Source organism: Caretta caretta, chromosome 2 (assembly GCF_965140235.1).
Source record: "Caretta caretta isolate rCarCar2 chromosome 2, rCarCar1.hap1, whole genome shotgun sequence".
Taxonomy (NCBI): domain Eukaryota; kingdom Metazoa; phylum Chordata; order Testudines; family Cheloniidae; genus Caretta; species Caretta caretta.
Genome location: NC_134207.1, coordinates 45018159 through 45040261, shown reverse-complemented (window position 1 = coordinate 45040261; position 22103 = coordinate 45018159). Strand labels below are relative to the sequence as shown.

The 22103-nt window shown below is 42.7% G+C and overlaps 1 long non-coding RNA gene across 1 annotated transcript in view; it reads right to left on the bottom strand.

The window, feature by feature from the left end:
* LOC142070972 (uncharacterized) overlaps positions 1-3698 on the bottom strand; it is a 248680-nt gene extending 244982 nt beyond the window's left edge. The window contains exon 1 of the long non-coding RNA XR_012666921.1: positions 3630-3698. This is a non-coding gene — a long non-coding RNA (uncharacterized LOC142070972). The remainder of the gene's footprint in view (positions 1-3629) is intronic.
* Positions 3699-22103: the final 18405 nt, after the last annotated feature.

Sequence of the window (22103 nt, the reverse complement as noted above, 5' to 3'; positions counted from 1 at the left end):
CTATTATCAGCAGGAGAAGAAAAACTTTTGTAGTGATAATCAGGATGGCCTGTTTCAAACAGTTGACAAGAAGGTGTGAGTAACAGTAGGGGAAAAATTAGCGTGGGGAAATAGTTCTTACTTTGTGTAATGACAAAGCCCATTGCCAACTCTGTCCACCTATCTATTCAAGAGACACCATCATAGGACCTAATCACATCAGCCACACCATAAGAGGCTCGTTCACCTGCACATCTACCAATGTGATCTATGCCATCATGTGCCAGCAATGCCCCTCTGCCATGTACATTGGCAAAACTAGACAACCTCTACGCAAAAGTATAAATGGACACAAATCAGAAGTCAAGAATTATAACATTCAAAAACCAGTCGGAGAACACTTCAACCTCCCTGGTCACTCAATTTCAAACCTAAAAGTTGCAATTCTCCAACAAAAAAGTTTCAAAAACAGACTCCAACTACAGGTTTCAGAGTAGCAGCCATGTTAGTCTGTATCTGCAAAAAGAAAAGGAGTACTTGTGGTACCTTAGAGACTCCCAAATTTATTTGAGCATAAGCTTTCGTGAGCTACAGCTCACTTCATCAGAAGCATGCAGTGGAAAATACAATAGGGATATTTTATATACACAGAGAACATGAAGCAATGTGTGTTACCATACACACTGTAATGAGAGTGATCAGGTAAGGTATTACCAGCAGGAGAGAAAAAAAACCTTTTGTAATGATAATCAGGGTGGGCCATTTCCAGCAGTTGACAAGAACATGTGACGAACAGTAGGGGCGAAAATAAACATGGCTAAATAGTTTTACTTTGTGTAATGACACATCCACTCCCAGTCTTTATTCAAGCCTAATTTAATGGTGTTCAGTTTGCAAATTAATTCCAATTCAGCAGTCTCTCGTTGGAGTCTGTTTTTGAAGTTTTTTGTTGTAATTTTGCGACTTTTAGGTCTGTAGTCGAGTGACCAGAGAGATTGAAGTGTTCTCCGACTGGTTTTTGAATGTTATAATTCTTGACTTCTGATTTGTGTCCATTTATTCTGTCCAGTGTGGCCAATGTACATGACAGAGGGGCATTGCTAGCATATGATGGATGTGCAGGTGAACGAGCCTCTGATAGTGTGGCTGATGTGATTAGGCGCTATGATGGTGTCCCCTGAATAGATATGTGGACACAGTTGGTAACAGGCTTTGTTGAAAGGATAGGTTCCTGGGTTAGTGTTTTTGTTGTGTGGTGTGTGGTTGCTGGTGAGTATTTGCTTCAGGAATTAATTTGCAAACTGGACACCATTAAATTAGGCTTGAATAAAGACTGGGAGTGGATGGGTCATTACACAAAGTAAAAACTATTAACCCATGAAAGTTTATGCCCAAATAAATTTGTTAGTCTCAAAGGTGCCACAAGTACTCCTGGTTTTTTTGCTGATACAGACTAACACGGCTACCGCTCTGAAATCTGTCACCAGCCACATTGACTCTCCAGCTGCCTGCACTCTGGGAGACTCCTGAGCTGTCTCTTTAGAGCAGCTTTAAGTATCCTTGACACCACTTGAGGAACTTAGCATGAGCCAGGATCTGGCCCACTGAGAGTAACTTCACTCACTTGCAGGTGAGCCCAGTGTTTTGATTTTATAATTTGGCTTTGACACTGCACTAGAGTGTGAAGCTGGGTTTAAAGAGGGAGATTCAAATGTGTTCAGTGTTGGTCTAACTGTTCTCCCGTTGAACCAAGTGGGAATGTTACCACTGACTTAATCGGGGCAGAATTAGGCCAAGGCTGGGCGCTTTTGAAAATCCCACCTAACTGTCTCAGCTCAGAATGATTCTTCATGTTACTAATTGTAGAAACTATTCATTTCATCAATTTAAGGTTACATGGGTCAAATTCTTACCTCCTTTGCAGTCCTGCAACCATGCCAATTACAATGCCATCCAGTAGCTGTAACAGAATTTAGCATGAATGTCAACTCCTCCTGACCTCACTTATCTTAAAATTGCTTTGAAGTGTCTCAAACGTACATATAATTTCCATTTAAAATATGAAAATTGGCCAGGGATTAGTCCATAAATCTAATTATTTTTGGTACTGTGAATTTAAAAAAAACAAAATGTATAAAAACTTTGTATCTGCACAAGTAAAATGCATTTTTCCTTACACATTTCTATAATGTTTTTTCAGGCTAACACATGTTCTAACTACAGATTGACACAACAGACCCAAGCAGTTCCAAAGGCAGTTATATGGGGAGGAATATATGTCATAAGCATATTCAATGATAGACAGGAATCTTCTGGTCTAACCGCTACATAAGATGCATTTCAATAAATTACCAAAGTATATATTTATCTAGTTGATCAAAACAGCACAAGAAGTGCTTTTCTGATCTATGCACTGGGGGCCCTAATTCTGCAATGGGAACTGCTTGCACTGACCGTGTCCATCTCTTCTGTGCTAGTGGTTTCCGCTATGCAACAGCGGACTGTAGTGAAGTCTCCAATTTTTGTCATGGAGGTTGTGGAAGTCATAGAAGCCGTGACTTCCAGAGACCTCCGTGACTTCGGCCTTGGCAGCTGGGAGCTGCAGGGTACCCCTACCGCCTCTGACGACGGGGCCTCCTGAGCTCACAGCCTTCGGTAGCAGTGTCGTGTAGAGTGTCTCTGAGCTGGAATTCAGAGTCAAGGGTGGGTCCCGGTTCCTCTGCCAGCCGTGCTGGGAGTGGCACCGTGAGGCAGTGAAGTGGAAGACTGCCTGAGACTGCTGGAGAGCAGGAACTTTGATTATGCCTCCCTCCCCTCCCCACCCCCAGAAGGGGAAACCACAGTACTGATCTGGCTGGAGGGCTGAGCCAATTAGAGAATGCTGTGATTCCTGGAGTAAGAGAGGAGCTGCAGCGGGTGTAACCCCTGGAGGAAGCGTTGGCCTGATGGAACTAATCCCCAGAACTGCCAGGAGGTGGTGCCGTCGAGTGAGTAGAGCAACCTACCATGCTCCAGTATTTTACTCCATTTACTGAGTAATTTACTTCAGTGGGAGCAGGATAGAGCCTTTACATTAATTTACACAGATGTTGTTTGTAGAAAGTTTGCCCAGTGCTCCAGCAAAATTGTTTTTTCCAAGCAGCTTTGAATATTTTTCAACTTAGCCAATATCTCTCCCTGCCCGTTGTTATATTTATGAAAACTCTTAACGTCAAAACAAGACCTATGTGCATCAGATTCCTGTCCCTAATGTGGAAATAGCAGCTTGCGCTTCTGCATTAGAAAGGAGATCGTTTAAACACTTTAAAACTGTGTAAGATTCTGAAACACACAAAAAGACAATTTTCACCAAAATGCAATTTTTAGACCAAAAAATGTGGGTGGGGGTTCAGAATGCCCTCAGCTCACATGAAATAGTTCCAGGACATCCTACCCAGTTATGTCACTCAATTTTAGTCAGCCTGTAAAGAGACATAACATTTCATAACAATGACATGTCTGCTTGGGAAATGGCAAGGGATGGGGAGCGGGTGGGAAGCAGTTCTGAAAATCCTCTCATTCATCTACACAGAAAAGCTTACCTTCTTCACTGAACCAGGTTACATTTAAAAATATTTTAAAACAAATTGAAAAATTAAAGGGCTTGTTACCTGGGAAAGGATTCGGGTTTCAAGGTAGGAGTGGGAAGAAGAAGTGCCTGATTTCTCTGCTACGTGTGGGTATTTTGATGGAATTTAGCACATCTCAAGCTGCCAGACTCCCAGCACTACTCCTATGAAGCAGCACTGCTTCTCCAATTAAAGAGCAGAAGCGCGGCTGCTTCCAGGCAAGTGGAAAGGAAAGTTGGCTTGAGTGGCAGCAAAGGGAGGGGGTCGGGGAAAGTAAAGAGAAGTGCTAATTTCTTTATAAGAAGTTGGAGGGGGAAGGAGAAGTTATGGGCTGGCAATGTCAGGAGAGCCCATCAGAACAGAGAATGATTTTGTTACCTAGCACTACCTAGCTTTCCTCTTGCTAACACAGCTTCTTTATTATTCTCTCATCTGTAACATCTCTACCACCTTGCAGTATTTCTCTCATTTTCCCACTTTCCCTGCCTTTCCAAGTGGGGAACAGGGAGAATTCTAGATAAGGGAGCTTTTGAGTTTCTACTCAAGAAAAGAAAGACTAATGGGAATCCACAGCATGAGCTCCCCAAAGAATAAATTAGGTATATGTGACATACTTTTTTGGGCCGGAGGGGGCGGAAAAATGATCAAATATGAATACCTGAAAAGAGCAGAATCCGATACAAATAGAATACTGGCATTTTCTTATCCCTGTTATCAAAGCTCTTCACAGTCCAGACCTGCTTCTGGCTGATCTGTTAATGGTATGCTGCAATCTGTACGCAACAAGAGTTGTGAAAAGCAATAAAAACATCTCTAATATATGATGTCTCTCAGACACGCATAACATCCAGAAGCAACCGCATGCAAATTTTATGGTGCCTACATTAATTATCTTACCAATAAAGCATCAAGAGAAGTAACCAGCTATCCCAGATCTGGTTCATGCTTATTAAAAATGTGGGGATTTATGTGTGACAAATTAAGAAAAGCAGCTGTCTAGAAAACATTCAAACAATTAAAGCTCAAACATTCTCAAATTCTGAGATGTGTTTGAAATCAGAACTCAGAAATAGATCTGAATTTTTCAACTAGCCCATATATTTCTAATGGACCAAACTCCAGAGCCAAACAAACCCAGACTCTGAACTGTCTAGAATCCAGTTAAAAGAAAAGGAGTACTTGTGGCACCTTAGAGACTAACCAATTTATTTGAGCATGAGCTTTCGTGAGCTACAGCTCACATCATCATCCGATGAAGTGAGCTGTAGCTCACGAAAGCTCATGCTCAAATAAATTGGTTAGTCTCTAAGGTGCCACATGAAGTGAGCTGTAGCTCACGAAAGCTCATGCTCAAATAAATTGGTTAGTCTCTAAGGTGCCACAAGTACTCCTTTTCTTTTTGCGAATACAGACTAACACGGCTGTTACTCTAGAATCCAGTTGTAAACTTACATTTCACAGTTTCTGACTGTCCTGTAAGCCAACATACGAATAAAGAGGGAAGATTTACATCAAGTAGTTTGCCTTAGTGGACAGTGGGCCAAACAGGGGAAATCAATCAATGAGTGCCAGGAGCCTAGGCACATCTGAAAATCCTGCTATGCAGCTAACTGCATCTTTAGGTGCCTAAATACCTTTAAAAGTCTGTCCCTTAGGTGTTTAAGAATCTTAGGCCATTTCTACACTATTACTTATATCGGTGAAAAAACCACACCCCTGAGCGACATAAGTTTTGACAGCATAAATGGTAGCGTGCACAGTGCTACGGTGGCAGGAGAGCTTCTCCAGCCGACATAGCTACCGCCACTTGCTGACGTGGTTTTAATATGTTGATGGGAGAACTCTCTCATGCAGCTGTTCTCTGCCAACGGGAGAGAGCTTACAGTGGCGCAGCTGCATCGGTGCAACTGCCGCTGTGAGGTCTCTAATGTAGACATAGCCTAAATCTCTTTTTTTTAAAAAGTGATGCGAACCTTTCTCCCTCCTCCGCACCCCCATGACTAGAGGGGTGTGAATGGGCCATTTTACCTTGAATGGTCCCTTGAAATATGTGTTAACTCTCTGTGCTAAACTACCTGTTCCACCTTGTATTTAGCTGTGACCCTCTGTGTACATTTCCCAGACCTGAAGAAGAGCTTTGTGTAACTTGAAAGCTTGTCTCTCTCACCAACAGCACTTGGTCCAATAAGAAAAATTACTTCATCCACCTTGTCTCTCTCATATTTCCCTAATGTCTAATGATCGAGTTCGACTATGGGTAAGTTAATACTGAAATCAAACAACAACATGGTGTCAGTAACTCTGGACCTGAATTCCCTTGGCTGGGGCTAACCAGCTCAGTCCTCAGGCTGGTTAGCAAGCCCAGCTACGCTGAAGCAGAATCACCTGATTGACCAGCCTGTTCAGTTAGAATCATAGAATCATAGAATATCAGGGTTGGAAGGGACCTCAGGAGGTCATCTAGTCCAACCCCCTGCTCAAACCAGGACCAATCCCCAATTAAATCATCCCAGCCAGGGCTTTGTCAAGCCTGACCTTAAAAACTTCTAAGGAAGGAGATTCTACCACCTCCCTAGGTAACGCATTCCAGTGTTTCACCACCCTCCTAGTGAAAAAGTTTTTCCTAATATCCAACCTAAACCTCTCCCACTGCAACTTGAGACCATTACTCCTTGTCCTGTCCTCTTCTACCACTGAGAATAGTCTAGAACCATCCTCTCTGGAACCACCTCTCAGGTAGTTGAAAGCAGCTATCAAATCCCCCCTCATTCTTCTCTTCTGCAGACTAAACAATCCCAGCTCCCTCAGCCTCTCCTCATAAGTCATGTGTTCCAGACCCCTAATCATTTTTGTTGCCCTTCGCTGGACTCTCTCCAATTTATCCACATCCTTCTTGTAGTGTGGGGCCCAAAACTGGACACAGTACTCCAGATGAGGCCTCACCAATGTCGAATAGAGGGGGACGATCACATCCCTCGATCTGCTCGCTATGCCCCTACTTATACATCCCAAAATGCCATTGGCCTTCTTGGCAACAAGGGCATACTGCTGACTCATATCCAGCTTCTCGTCCACTGTCACCCCTAGGTCCTTTTCCGCAGAACTGCTGCCTAGCCATTCAGTCCTAGTCTGTAGCTGTGCATTGGGTTCTTCCGTCCTAAGTGCAGGACCCTGCACTTATCCTTATTGAACCTCATCAGATTTCTTTTGGCCCAATCCTCCAATTTGTCTAGGTCCCTCTGTATCCTATCCCTGCCCTCCAGTGTATCTACCACTCCTCCCAGTTTAGTATCATCCGCAAATTTGCTGAGAGTGCAATCCACACCATCCTCCAGATCATTTATGAAGATATTGAACAAAACCGGCCCCAGGACCGATCCCTGGGGCACTCCACTTGACACCGGCTGCCAACTAGACATGGAGCCATTGATCACTACCCGTTGAGCCCGACAATCTAGCCAACTTTCTACCCACCTTATAGTGCATTCATCCAGCCCATACTTCTTTAACTTGCTGACAAGAATACTGTGGGAGACCGTGTCAAAAGCTTTGCTAAAGTCAAGAAACAATACATCCACTGCTTTCCCTTGATCCACAGAACCAGTAATCTCATCATAGAAGGCGATTAGATTAGTCAGGCATGACCTTCCCTTGGTGAATCCATGCTGACTGTTCCTGATCACTTTCCTCTCATGTAAGTGCTTCAGGATTGATTCTTTGAGGACCTGCTCCATGATTTTTCTGGGGACTGAGGTGAGGCTGACTGGCCTGTAGTTCCCAGGATCCTCCTTCTTCCCTTTTTTAAAGATTGGCACTACATTAGCCTTTTTTCCAGTCATCCGGGACTTCCCCTGTTCGCCACGAGTTTTCAAAGATAAATATAAATTCATATAAATCCATAGTACACCCAGCTGGCTGCAAAGAGCCAGTAAGTCAGCATTTAAGTTCAGTGGCAGGTTGCTGGCCGCTCAATAAATATACCTGCAGCTGAGATCACGCCTGTGCCTGCCTTATTCCCAGCTTTGCTCCAGCATTGTTTCTGTCCTGCTCCAGTCCATTCCAGATCTGCTACCCTGCTTGCTCCTGACTCCAGCTCTGACCTTCGGCTTGACTCATGCTTCCTAGCTCTGGTTCTGATTCTTGGTTGACTCCTCGTTCCTGATTGCCACTGGTCTGACCACTAGGCTTGACCGCCCACGCCCTGGTCCTTGACCATTTGAGAAGACATGTTTTAGCTGCAGGAATGATAAGCCAACATCTCTTTGGTGGAATTAGTGGATGCCTTGCAGAATCTACAAACCCAGGTCAATGGCCTGCAGGCCCAGAATGTACCATGGCAGGCACAAGTCTCACATCTGTAGAGCCCAGCTTTAAAATGAAACAGTAAAAGGACCAGGAAAAGAGATGCCACCAGAGCCAAACAGAGTAAAAGAGGCAGTCAGAGGCAAAAAGGTATCCTTTAGAAATTGGAAGTCAAATCCTGCAGAGGAATATACAGCATAAACTCTGGCAAGCCAAATGTACAAGTATAATTAGGCAGGCCATAAAAGAATTTGAAGAGAAACTAGCTAAAGACACAAACTAACAGCATATTTTAAAGTACATCAGAAACAGGAATACTGCCAAACAGTCAGTGGGGCCACTAGATGATTGAGGTGCTAAAGGAGATCTCAAGAAGGACTCTGTCATTGTGGAGAAGCTAAATACATTCTCTGCATCAGTTTTCATTGCAGAGGATGTAAGAGAAATTCCCACACCTTAGCCATTCTTTTTAGGTAACAAATCTGAGGAACTGTCCCAGAGCAAGGTCTCAATAGAGGAGGCATTGGAACAGAGCTATTAACTGTGGTATCAGGTTTCAGAGTGGTAGCCGTGTTAGTCTGTATCAGCAAAAACAACGAGGAGTCCTTGTGGCACCCTAGAGACTAACATTTATTTGGGCATAAGCTTTCGGGGGCCAAAACCCACTTCATCAGGTGCATTGAGTGGAAAAATACAGTAGGCATATATAATATATTACAGCACATGAAAAGATGGGAGTTGCCTTACCACGTGGGGGGTCAGTGCTAACAAGGCCAATTCAATCAAGGTGGAAGTGATCTAGTCTCTTCAGTTTACAAGAAGGGGTGAGTATCAACAGAGGGAAAATTACTTTTTATAGTGACCCATCCACTCCCAGTCTTTATTCAGGCCTAATCTGATTGGTGTCCAGTTTGCAAATTAATTCCAGTTCTGCAGTTTCTCGTTGAAGTCTGTTTTTGAAGTTTTTTTGTTGAAGAATTGCCACTTTTAAGTCTGAGTGTCCAGGGAGACTGAAGTACTCTCCTACTGGTTTTTCAGTATTACAATTCTTAATGTCTGATTTGTGTCCATTTATTCTTTTGCGTAGAGTGTCTGTTTTGGCCAATGTACATGGCAGAGGGGCATTGCTGGCTTATGATGGCATATATCACATTGGTAGATGTGCAGGTGAATGAGCCCCTAATGGTGTGGCTGATGTGGTTAGGTCCTATGATGGTGTCCCTTGAATAGATATGCAGACCGAGTTGGCAACGGGGTTTGTTGCAAGGATTGGTTCCTGGGTTAGTGTCTTTGTTGTGTGGTGTGTAGTTGTTGGTGAGTATTTGCTTCAGATTGGGGGGTTGTTTGTAAGCAAGGACTGGCCTGTCTCCCAAGGTCTGTGAGAGTGAAAGATTGTCCTTCAGGATATGTTGTAGATCCTTGATGTTGCGCTGGAGAGATTTTAGTTGGGGGCTGAAGGTGACGGCTAGTGGCGTTCTGTTATTTTCTTTGTTGGGCCAGTCCTGTAGTAGATGACTTCTGGGTACCCTTCTGGCTCTGTCAATCTGTTTCTTCACTTCAGCAGGTGGGTATTGTAGTTTTTAGAATGCTTGATAGAGACCCTGTAGGGGTTTGTCTTTGTCTGAGGGATTGGAGCAAATGCGGTTGTATCATAGAGCTTGGCTGTAGACAATGGATCGTGTGGTGTGGTCTGGATGAAAGCTGGAGGCACGTAGGTAAGGTATAGCAGTCAGTAGGTTTCTGGTATAGAGTGGTGTTTAGGTGAAATCGCTTATTTCCACTGTAGTGTCCAGGAAGTGGATCTCTTGTGTGGACTGGTCCAGGCTGAGGTTGATGCTGGGGTGGAAATTGTTGAAATCGTGGTGGAATTACTCAAGGGCCTCCTTCCCATGAGTCCAGATGATGATGATGTCATCAATGTAGCATAAATAGAGTAGGGGCATTGGGGGACAAGAGCTGAGGAAGCGTTGTTCTAAGTCAGCCATAAAAATGTTGGCATACTGTGGAGCCATGCAGGTACCCATAGCAGTGCCACTGACTTGAAGGTATATATTGTCCCCAAATCTGAAATAGTTATGGGTGAGGACAAAGTCACAAAGTTCAGCCACCAGGTTTGCTATGACGTTATCCGGGATACTGTTCCTAATGGCTTGTAGTCCATCTTCATGTGGAATGTTGGTGTAGAGAGCGTCTACATCCATAGTGGCTAGGATGGTGTTTTCAGGAAGATCACTAATGGATTGTAGTTTCCTCAGGAAGTCATTGGTGTCTTGAAGATAGCTGGGAGAGCTGGTAGCATAGGTCCTGAGGAGAAAGTCCCATAGCCAGACAATCCTGCTGTCAGGGTGCCAATGCCTGAGATGATGGGGTGTCCAGGATTCCCAGGTTTATGGATCTTGCATAGCAGATAGAATGCCCCTGGTCGGGGTTCTAGGGTATTTCTGTGTAGATTTGTTCCTGTGTTTCTTCAGGGAGTTTCTTGATCAGATGGTGCAGTTTCTTTTGGTAACCTTTAGTGGGATCAGAGGGTAATGGCCTGTAGAACGTGGTGTCAGAGAGTTGTCTAGCAGCCTCTCGTTCATATTCTGACCTATTCATGATGACTACAGCACCTCCTTTGTCAGCCTTCTTGATTATAATGTCAGAGTTGTTTCTGAGGCTGTGGATGTTGTTGTGTTCTGCACAGCTGAGGTTATGGGGCAAGTTATGGGGCTTTTCCACAATTTCAGCCCATGCATGTCAGTAGGAGAGCACTTCAATCTCCCTAGACACTCAATAACAGGCTTAAAAGTGGCAATTCTTCAACAAAAAACTTCAAAAACAGACTCCAATGAAAAACTGCAGAACTGGAATTAATTTGCCAACTGTACGCCATCAAATTAGGCCTGAATAAAGACTGGGAGTGGATGGGTCACTACAAAAAGTAATTTTCCCTCTGACACTCACACCTTCTTGTCAACTGTTGAGAATAGGCCACTTCCACCTTGATTGAATTGGCCTCGTTAGCACTGACCCCACACTTGGTAAGGCAACTACCATCTTTTCATATGCTGTAATATATATATACTGCTTACTGTATTTTTACTCCATGCATCAAAGTGGGTTTGAGCCCCCGAAAGCTTATGCCCAAATAAATTTGTTAGTCTCTAGGGTGCCACATGGACTCATTGTTGTTTTATCTGTGGTATGTAACCAATCACTTAAATCAGCCTCTAATCTGGTGACTAGAGGGTTGTTAATGTAACACTAATTTTTTTTTCAAAAGACTCCAGAGGTGATCCTGGTAATTAGGGGCTGATAAACCTAATTTCTGTACCAGGTAGACTCATTGAAACTATAGGAAAGAACATAGTGATCAGATATATAAATGAACATGACATGTTGGAGAAGAGTCAACATGGCTTTTGTAAAAGGAAATCATGCTTCACCAATCTATTAGAATTCTTTGAGGGGATCAACAAACATATGGACCCAGATGATCCAGTGGATAATGCCTTTAACAAGGTGCCACATCAAAGGCTCTTAAGAAAAGTAAGCAGTCAGAGGATACTAGGGAAGATCCTCTCATGGATCAGTAATCGGTTAAAAGATAGGAAACAAACGATAGGAAGAAATGGTCAGTTTTCAGAATGGAGAGCAGTAAATAGTGGGATCCCCGAAGGATCTGTATTGGGACCAGTGCTGTTCAACATATTCATAAATGATCTGGAAATGGGGGTAAACAATGAGGTAGCAAAATTTGCAGATGATATGAAATTATTTAAGGTAGATAAATCCAAAGCTGAAGAATTACAAAGAGATCTCACAAAACTGGGTGACTGCAACAAAATGGCAGATGAAATTCAGTGTTGATAACTTCAAAGTAACGTACATTGGAAAAACAATCCCAACTCTATATACACAATGATGGAGTCTAAATTAGCTGTTACCACTTGAGAGAGTGATCTTGGACGGTATTCTGAAAACATCAACTCAATGTGCAGCGGCACTCCAAAAAGGCTGATAGAATGTGAGGAACCATTAGGAAAAGGATAGATAATAAGTTAGAAAATACCGTAATGATGCCATATAAATCCATAGTACACCCATATCTTGAATAGTATGTGTAGTCCTGGTCACTCTATCTTGAACAAATATATATTAAAAATGGCAACAAAAATGATTAGGGATATGGAACAGGCTTTGAATAAGATTACCATTCAAAATAGATATCCCTTGCTACTTATTAATGAACTCTTCAAGAACCTGCACTTTGAAAATCTTCACCAAGCTGGACCTCCATGGGGCTTATAACTCACTCTGTATCCAGGAAGACTGCCTTCCAAACTTGATATGAGTACTTTGAATGCTTCGTAATGCCTTTAGGCTGAGCAACACTCATGTGACATTTTACCAATGACACCATCAGACGCTGGATGAGTTCATCATTATACCTCAGTTATATTCTTATTTTTCAGATAATCAGGCCTTTTGTGACCAACATATACTCCAAGTTTTGGAATGATTTGCCAGAATCATATCTGTGTTACGTTGGAGAAATTTATGATCACATTCCTCTGGTACACTATATCATCCAAAAGACTAATTATGGCATGATATCCACAGTCTCCAAATGGTTAGCTCCAAGAGACACAAGAGATTGGGGGGAGGGGGGGTTAGCAAAACCAAGAAATTATTTTAACTTTTAGCAGCATTTCATCAAAGGGTTTTCTTGTCTGATAGCTCCCATGCAGTATCCCTTTGGAAGGGAGTCCAGTTTATCTGGTCACCTGAGGCACAGTCCACCTTCAACCAACTGAAGAAGGCATACACCATGGCTCCTGTCCTCGTACATCTGGATTCCCATCAAGACAGTCATCAAACTTTTTACCATAGGAGCTCTTTTAACTCAGCAAATGGGTTCCTATAACCAACTCCATCTACACACCTTTTATTTCCAAAAATTAATCCCACTGGAACTATTAGCAATTAAGGCAGCTTTTGAAGAGTGGCAGCACCTCATAGAAAGGGCCCATTTCAAGTTCTTATGGACCATATGAACTTGGAGTATCTCTGCACAGCCAGAAAAATAAATTGCTCTTCTTATCCCGATTTGAGTTGATCATGACGTACTGCCCAGGTGCAAGTAATGGAAAAGGAAATGCTGTATCCTGCAAAGATTAATATGTCATCTCGTGCATAGAACCATTTAACACTTTTGAAGTCATCTAAGTTTGTCAATGGAACCATGGACAGAAGCCTAATGACTGCCCTCAATCCCTTTGCCACCCAGATTTTCCAGAGCTTGGTCAGTGAAGAAGCCCAACCTGCCTTGTGTTTCTGACTACAGAATGGGCTCCTCTATCACAGCAAATGTCTCAGATGGCTCACCTGGGCTCTAAGTTCTGAAATTCTGTCATGATTCACCACTTGCTGGTCACTTTGGTTGAATTACAACAAAAAACTTAGTTGTCTGGGTATATACTTATAAGTTGCTTGGTCCCCTCAACCTGTTTCCCACCTCATCTCTGCCCTTGTCTGTAGTGTAATGGAACTTCATTGTAGAATTTCCACACTCCCACAGTTGTACAGTCGTGCTAATCACATTTGACCTCTTAACTAAAATGGCATACCCTGTCCCTTCTCACCCAGTCCCTTCCACACCAGAAACAGCTCCCCTCTTTCTAGAGCACATCTTCCAGCTCCATGGACTGCTGACTGGTATTGTGTTGGATCAACACCCACAATTTGTCTCCCCTTTCTGGTGTAAGTGGGGTGTGTTTTTTTTTAAGCTCCTTGGTGAAGAAATCTTATGTCATCAGCATACCACCCACAGACCAATGGACAGATTCAACTGGTAAACCAGATCTTAGAGAAGTACCTCCAGTACTTCCTAAATTATAACCAGGATAAGTGGGTGTCCTTGCTGCCGTATACCAAGTTCACTTACAACAATTCAACTATGCTTCCACCCAACAGAACACATTCTTTGCCAGTTACGGCTTCCATTCCTGCTTTCACTCAGCATTGTCCACAGGCTCTACAATCCCTGCAGTAGCAGACTTGGTCACCCAACTGCATCATGTACAACAAAAACTTATAGAACATCTGGATGCCACCAAAACTTTAGCATCAGAGACAAAATCTGGTTACAACTTTGGAATCTCAAATCAACCCAACCATTGGCTAGGATCATTCAAGATTCTCAAGGAGATCAACCTGATGACACTCAAGCTTCAGTTATCAGAGTCAATGAAGACTCATCCTGTGTTTCATGTCTCCTTCTTTAAAACCTTACCTAGAGAATCCCTTCCCTGGCGATCCAACCTGCCGCCACTGGCCATAATACTCTCCAGAAAAGACTAATCTCTTGTCCAAAGTTTCTAGAAAAGAATAATATCTTGTCCAACAGATTCTTGACTCCAAGCAAGTTTGGGCCAAAATTCATTACTTAGTGGACTGGGGAGAGTATGGTCCTGATGACTGGCCATGGGAACTGGCAGAGAACATTCATGCACAATGGTTAGTACAGGGCATTCACTGGATCCATCCTGAGAAGCCCAGGCCAAAGGCCCCTAAAAGGTGCCCTTGAAAGGAGTGTGGGGTGTTGTCAGGAACTACATGCCTTAGTTCCCTCAGCTGAACCATAGGCTAGCTGGTTCAGACCTCAGACTGATTAATGTGTCTGGCTGTGCTGCAGCAGAATTATCTGATTGACCAGCTCACCCAACTGGCAGCAAGGAGCCGACTGCATGTAGGCTCAGCAGCAGCAGGTCAAGAGCCGCTCAACACACATGCCCACAGCTGTAATCACTCCTGTTCCCAGCCTTGTTCCAGTCTGCTCCAGCCCAGCTTCCCTGCTTGCGCTCTGACCCTGGGCCCTGACCACCCATGCTCTCATCCTAGACCATAGCTGCCTCTGTCTGAGTGCCAGTTCATTTCTCCAGTTATTTTATTGTTTTGCTTTAAGAAAAGCAAAAAAAAAAATAGGATTTCTGAGGAAGGCTTTATACTGTCTGAAATAATGTAAATGTGGTTGTATTCTCTTTTTGCTAATTAGATTCATATTGCAATGAAACAACATTTAGCAATCGATTTCAATTTAAAAAAATTAAAACATTAACAATATTTCCGTTTTTGCTACTTTGAAATCTATTTCTGTCCTGAAAATGCAGGAAAAACAAAAGCAAATGAAAACAGACTTTCATATGGAAAACATGCTATTGGTCTAGATCAGGGTTTCCCAAACTTGGGACGCTGCTTGTGCAGGGAAAGCCCCTGGCGGGCCGGGCTGGTTTGTTTACCTGCCGCGTCCACAGGTTCGGCCGATCGCGGCTCCCGCTGGCTGCGGTTCACTGTGCCCGGCCAATGGGGGCTCCAGGAAGTGGCACAGGCCAAGGGAGGTACTGGCCGCCGCTTCCCGCAGCCCTCATTGGCCGGGCACAGCGAACCGCAGCCAGCGGGAGCTGCAATCGGCCGAACCTGCGGACGCGGCAGGTAAACAAACTGGCCCGGCCCGCCAGGGGCTTTCCCTGAACAAGCGGTGTCCCAAATTTGGGAAACACTGTCTATATTAAGGTGAACATCCGATATCCTCATTTTCCCAGTTTGAGAACTAGGAACAACGTTGTCTAGAGATGTGAAGGCCTGCTCCTACAATATTACATAAAAATGTCATGTTGCTTTTGTTTAATCTGAAGCTAAACCTCATAAAGGTAATTTTTTTCAAAAGCACCTAAGTCCCATTTCAAAAGTGACTACAGCACTATTAAGCACAATTTCTAGGAAAAGTCTATCTGGATCCAGAACAAAATCATTACAACTTTGGTCTATTTCTGCTTTCTTGATCCAAACATACAGGATAAGTTATTCTTTACACAAATCTAAAAATAAAAAGCATTAGGGATGGATGCATATTTCAGAAAGAACATTCAGAGGGAAGGGAAACGAAAGGAAGACCAACCTTAAAAAAAAAATCAATCCGGTCCATAAAGACTAACTTGTATTCTCATCTCTTATATTTATGGGGGGAAAATTCTGAGGTACACTTTGTCATGTGGTAAGGCACCAAATTGCCTAAATATATTCTGCAAAACAACAGCAAGGTACTGTAGCTACTATGTTCTTCCTACCACAAACCATCAGCTCTACAGGAATTCTGTGGCTTTTGATGTGCATGGGAGAAAAATGCATACAGTCACTAGAACTGGTCAAAAAAAATCTGTTTTTATTTTATTTTTTTCCAGAAATGCAGTTTTCCCCAAAACAGAGAATTTTCCTATGGGGGGAAAAAAGATTTTTGTCAAATTTTTCCAAAATTGAAACAGATTTCATTTTCTGTGAGGCTAATCCCACTCAAAACATGTCAGACTGATATCAGTCTGTCCACCTGCATTTCCATAGTGTCTCACAGGAGCTGAATGGGGCTGTGAGGCACTTAAACCTCTCTTCTCTGGGCCAGGACCACAGCCAGACTATATCTCCCATGATGCACCATGGTTTCCCTCAGATTGAACTAACATAGTGAATCATGGGAGATGCAGCTGACTATGGAATTTGCCCAATGGAAGAAAATGGAGACATAAGGCACCTGGACTATAACTCCCATGAGGCACTGCAATAGCCCAGGGGAGCACAGATTAATATACAATTAGTCTGAAAAATGCTTTGACACTTCTAAAAAATGATGCATTTGGGGAGGAATGGGAGTTGTAAAACTTATTCAATTTCATTATGAAAGGCCAAGTTCACTGGTTTGTATGAGGCTAGCTTAGTTTCAGGTGAAACCAATATTCTAAGCAAACCTCATGGGCTGTGAGCCTGTGTTAGGCAAAGCTGCAGGTTTTAGTTCTCTAAAGTTATGGAAGCCAAATGTAGTGGGTTTCATACAACTTCTTTAGGACAGAATTCTGATCTGATCTTGCTTACAAATTTGAGAGCAGATTCCAGCCATAACCATTCATCATTACAAACAAGGTGTTATCTGATTTAAATAGGTATCCTCAAAGGAAAAGAGGATCAGTACATCAAAGCACTATCTGTAGTTTATTTAATGTGCCATGGCCAAATGGCAGGCCTTTTTCATGTTTGAGGTTAAAAATGTAAGCAGTTACATCTGTGCAATTGTAACTGATACAGCCAAGTCTGTATTCTTACCAAGAACTCTTTTATCCTGTTTACTTTACACAACATATTACCCCTAGGAGGACTCATGGCTTTAACTGATTTCTAGTGTTTATGGACATAATATTTTGTCCCTAGGAATAAAGCGACATACAAAAAATTAATACTTGATCTCATCGACACATTGGTCTGTTTCCGTATGGAATCTGCTGCTTTAGCATTAATGTAATCCAAAGAATCTCTTTCCAGTTAAAACAAAAACAAAACCAAACCCAAAGCGCTTATGTTAAACCTGAGCAGTAAAGCAGCATGCAAACTGCAGTGTTCCACAGTCATTCTGAGCCACATCTCTCCTCCCCACAGCGAAACTCCAGGAGGGGACTCTGGGGTTCTCCTTCCCCCTACCTGCATCTCTGTTTCCAAACCTTATGGATCTCAAGGAATATGCAGAAAGACAATTTTCTCTGGCAGAGGCTCTGTGCATTCATTCAACCTAGTTCTGGGGGCCCTGGAATCTCCTTCATTTTCCTGGCTGCATGGAATGCCGTTTTATTACCTTTCCCTGGTAAACTTCTTGGGGACCACAGATGAAACTGCATCCACCCCAAAACCAAACCCAGCCTGCCTCATCCAATGCAGCTCCTTCCTCCGGCTGCTCAGTCCCCTCCCACGTCCCTACAGAGAACCTAACCCCACAGAAGGGGAAGAAAATGCTTTCTCCACAGGACTGCATGAGAAGTACTGTTGGAAATCTTGGTTTATAATAGGAGCTGTCAAACTATACACTGGGAAAGGACATCTGAGGGGGACCATTGCATAATTCACATATAAAGTGAGGAACTGAGCCAGTCACTCAATTGCCTTTAACCACCTTTGAAATGCAACAGCTGCCCCCCAAACTGTACTTTCTGGAGTGCCTCACTGTTATCAAATGTGAAATGTTAAAAATAAGAGAAACCAAGAATAAAAATAGTGACCTGAAGAAGAGCTCTGTCTAACTCAAAAGCTTCTCTTTCCCCAATAGAATTTGTTCCAATAAAAGTTATTGCCTCACCCAGCTTCTCTCTCATTTGTGTCTAATGACCTGGGAAAGACCTCACGAACAGGCAACTGCACGGCTCTGTGTCCAGTATCCCAAAGCTGTTGCCTAATTTCAAGTATTACTACTTGTTTGATGGCAGAGAAAATCATTTGGCCACAGGATAAATTAATATGAATGGGCTGTGCTGTCCAATACTTTTAGAATTCTCCTGTTGCTGTGTTCAGAATTGCAGCATTGCAGTTGCATATTGATTCACCCCATTACCCACCATGCCACTTTCTGATATTGTCACTGGGGAACATTCTAAGTTCATAGATTCTAGGTCAGAAGGGACCATTGTGATCATCTAGTCTGACCTCCTGTGTAGTACAGGCCATAGAACTTCCCCAAAATAATTCCTAGAGCAGATATTTTAGAAAAACATCCAATCTTGATTTAAAAATTGCCAATGTTTGAGAATCCACCACGATCCTTGGCAAATTGTCCCAATGGTTAATTACTCTCACTATTAAAATGTTACACCTTATTTCCAGTCTGAATTTGTCTAGCTTCAGCTTCCATCCATTGGATCATGTTATACCTTTCCCTGCTAGACTGAAGAGACCATAATTCAATATTTGTTCCCCATGTAGGTACGTATACCTGTAATCAAGTCACCCCTTAACCTTCTCTTTGTTAAATTAAATAGATTGAGCTCCTTAAGTCTGTCCTACAAGGCATGTTTTCTAATCCTTTAATCAATCTTGTGGCCCTTCTCTGAACCCTCTTCAATTTATCAATAAATTGCAGGCACAAGAACTGGACACAGAGGTGGTTGTACCAGTGCCAATTGCACAGGTAAAATAACCTCTATATCCCTACTCAAGATTTCCCTGTTTATGCATCCCAGGATCACATTAGCTGTTTTGGTCACAGCATCACACTGGGAACTCATGTTCAGTGGATAATTTTTCAGAGTCACTGCTTCCCAGGATAGAGTCCTCCTTCCTGTAAGCATGCCCCCCCCCCCCACATATTTAGCCATATTAAAATGCATATTGTTTGCTTGTGCCTGGTTTTCTAAGTGATCTAGATCACACTGAATCAGTGACCTGAACTTGTTATTACTTACCACTCCCTGGCAAAGAGAGGACATTTTGAGTGCCTCTGCTTTTGGGAGCCCAACTTGAGACCTCAAGTTTTGACACTGATGAAACTACAATGACTTTAATATAGTTACAACAGATCCTGTCGAATGATAAGTCTGCTTCCCCCGGCCCCTGCTCTGGCCATGTAACACTATCCTATAGTCAATTTAGCTAGCCACTTGATGATTTCCCCTCACCCAGGTCTAGGAGACTCCTTTGGATTGTGTAGAATTACAATTGCAGTGCAGATGTCACCCCTGCAACCAGCCACTTGTTTAGGACACCAGGCCAGACCCAGCTGAATCATGGAGAACTGCCAGGGAACCAGTGCAAATTGAAGTTGCTTGAAGTCTGCCCTAATTTGCATTGTGTGGTGATCGGTGTTCAGGCGCCCCGGAGTTGGGGGATCAAACTTTATTAAAAGCTGCCTTTGCCACATTCTCCTTCTACTGAGCACTGTTCAACTGCAGCTGTGGATCTGGCCACTTGTACAGTCTTTTGCACTGTTCAACACCGGTGCAAAGTGGATGTAAAATGCTATCAGAGAAGAATAGCAGCATTTTAAACACATTTTGCATTCACTTTCCACCAGTGTAGATGACTATGTACCGTGCAATGCACTGGAGAATTTTGTCCAAAATACTGAAAATACAGATAAGTAGCTGATCTCTTTCTAAGCATAATACACACTGTAGTGCAAGTCAGCTAATCTTCTAAGATGCAAATAAATGCAGTGTTTATTACTGCTTGAGTTTTGTTCTTTTGAGCAGATGTCCGATCCAGAGTCTCTGCTCATGGGGAATTGAATGTCTATGATACTGGGAGCAGAGGAGCTGGGATATCATAGATTCAGTTATGTATCTCTGTCCTCTTCACCTGAGCTTCAGTTATGTATCTCTGTCCTCTTCACCTGAGCTTCTTTTAAAAACATTGACATCCACCTTTCCTGACCTTATTCTTTTGCTTCTCTTGTTAACAAAACACTGCAAAGCCTTCTTTAACTAAGTTAAAGCTAGCATGACTGGGACCTGTAGCTGCAAGCCTCATTAGATATGTTAAGTATTTAAGATCCGAGTGCAGTGCTCGTCACTGTACGGTTTCAACTTTCACACAAGCAAGCTGAAATAAACAGGAACATTGAATAGGATTGTAGCTGGATAAATCAGGAGTATCTGAAGAATGCAGAAGAGGGTGGAGGATTTGAGTATCCACAGCCAAGGGAATTCACAGAATGAAAATCCTAGGCTAATCACTACAGGAATCTTTGGTTGATTTCATTAGGATGTACATTTTAAGTGGTCAGACACGTCTATTTAAAAATAGCAGCTAGTGGAACATACTTGCCAAACAGATAACATTTTAAACTATGTCAATCTTTGAACAGAACATTCATATAAAATAAGATATAGGATTTTCTCCACTTTCCTGGCTACATTGCAACCTGCTCTATTCAGTGTGGTGTGTGAGGAGGACAACACAAGACAAGGCGCAAGGGTGTAAACTACACCATCTTGAAAAATGGTACAGGCTGCTTCGGATAAGATTGTACTTCCCTCAGGCACCCTCACTTAGCTTTCTGCCTAAATATATAGAACCGCACTACCCCCAATGTAAGCCAGTGCCTCTACGGCACAATTTAACCCTCTTGTCTTTCTAGACAGGCAAGCTTTATTATCTAATGCCATTGCAGACTTACTGAGGAACACATTCCTCTGTGTTACATCATTGTGAAGCTGGGATGAGCTCCAACAATTCCAATGGAGTCCTTCCACATTTACAAGAGTAGAATTTAATCCATCCTGTTCAGTCTCTGAGATTATTTTATGATGTTCCCTGTGGGAGTTAGAGGAGTAGAGGAGTGACAGACGAGGCAGAAATTTTCAATAACAAAGCAAAAGATCTAGGATTTTATTTTGGGATGTTTAATGCCATTAACCTGCAGTCACTGAAGGTCTGGAACTCTGCTTTCACGTGACTAAAACATTCGGTACTTAAGCCATGGCAATAGGCAATACGGGCTACCAGTTCTTTGTGTAATGGAGTAAAATTGACTTTGCTGGAGACAAATAAGCTTACAACACACTGGCCTCCACAACACATTTTAGACACCCTGCAAAATTCTGCTCTCTTCAGCACTTTCAAGTAGCGTAGCTGCACAGGTAATAAAGCAGAGGTTGGTTGTTGTTGTTGTTTTTATTGTTTCAATAGATCATATTTAAAGACACAACAAAGTTTAATCAAAGTCAGTGGAGAGTTTTAGAAAAGGGGATCTCAAATAAGGCAGGATGAGACAATCAGTAATAATTTTTTTTTAAAAGGGAGAAGCTCTGCACAAGCCATGTTGACCTGATGCAAACTCATTGTTAATTTTTGGACTTTGGCTGTACAAAGGACTGCATAGGTGTATCCAGACTAACAGACAGAGGCAGGAGGGGTTATTCTTGCAGCACAGAATCTGGACTATTTCTTTCCTCCTTTGATGGACAAAAAATCATGGTTCCAGAAGGGAAATATGGAGGTTCTGATATTTGAAGAAAGATCTTATGAATATTTTAATATCCCATACTAATGGTTAGTCCTATGAGCAGGAAATATCTCATGGGAAGTTGATATCATCATCACGGCAAATCCCATAGGGAAGTGGCCTCCTTGTAAGTCAAGCACCAGCCAGATCAAGCTCTGGAGAAGTGCTGAAGGTGGTCTGATTGCCAGTGATGGACATAAACTGAAAAAACAACCTTGCCATGCCACCAAAGCTTTTGGTGCCCACAAGATCATCGGCTATGCAGCAGCATTTTTTGGTGCATACGCTTTGGAATTGATATAATATGGCCATACCAAGAAAGCCACTGAAACTGAACCAGTGCTGATGGAGGCACTTGCTAGCTTTGAATAGCCTCACTTCTTATATTGTCCTGTCACATAATATGGAGCATCTGGTGG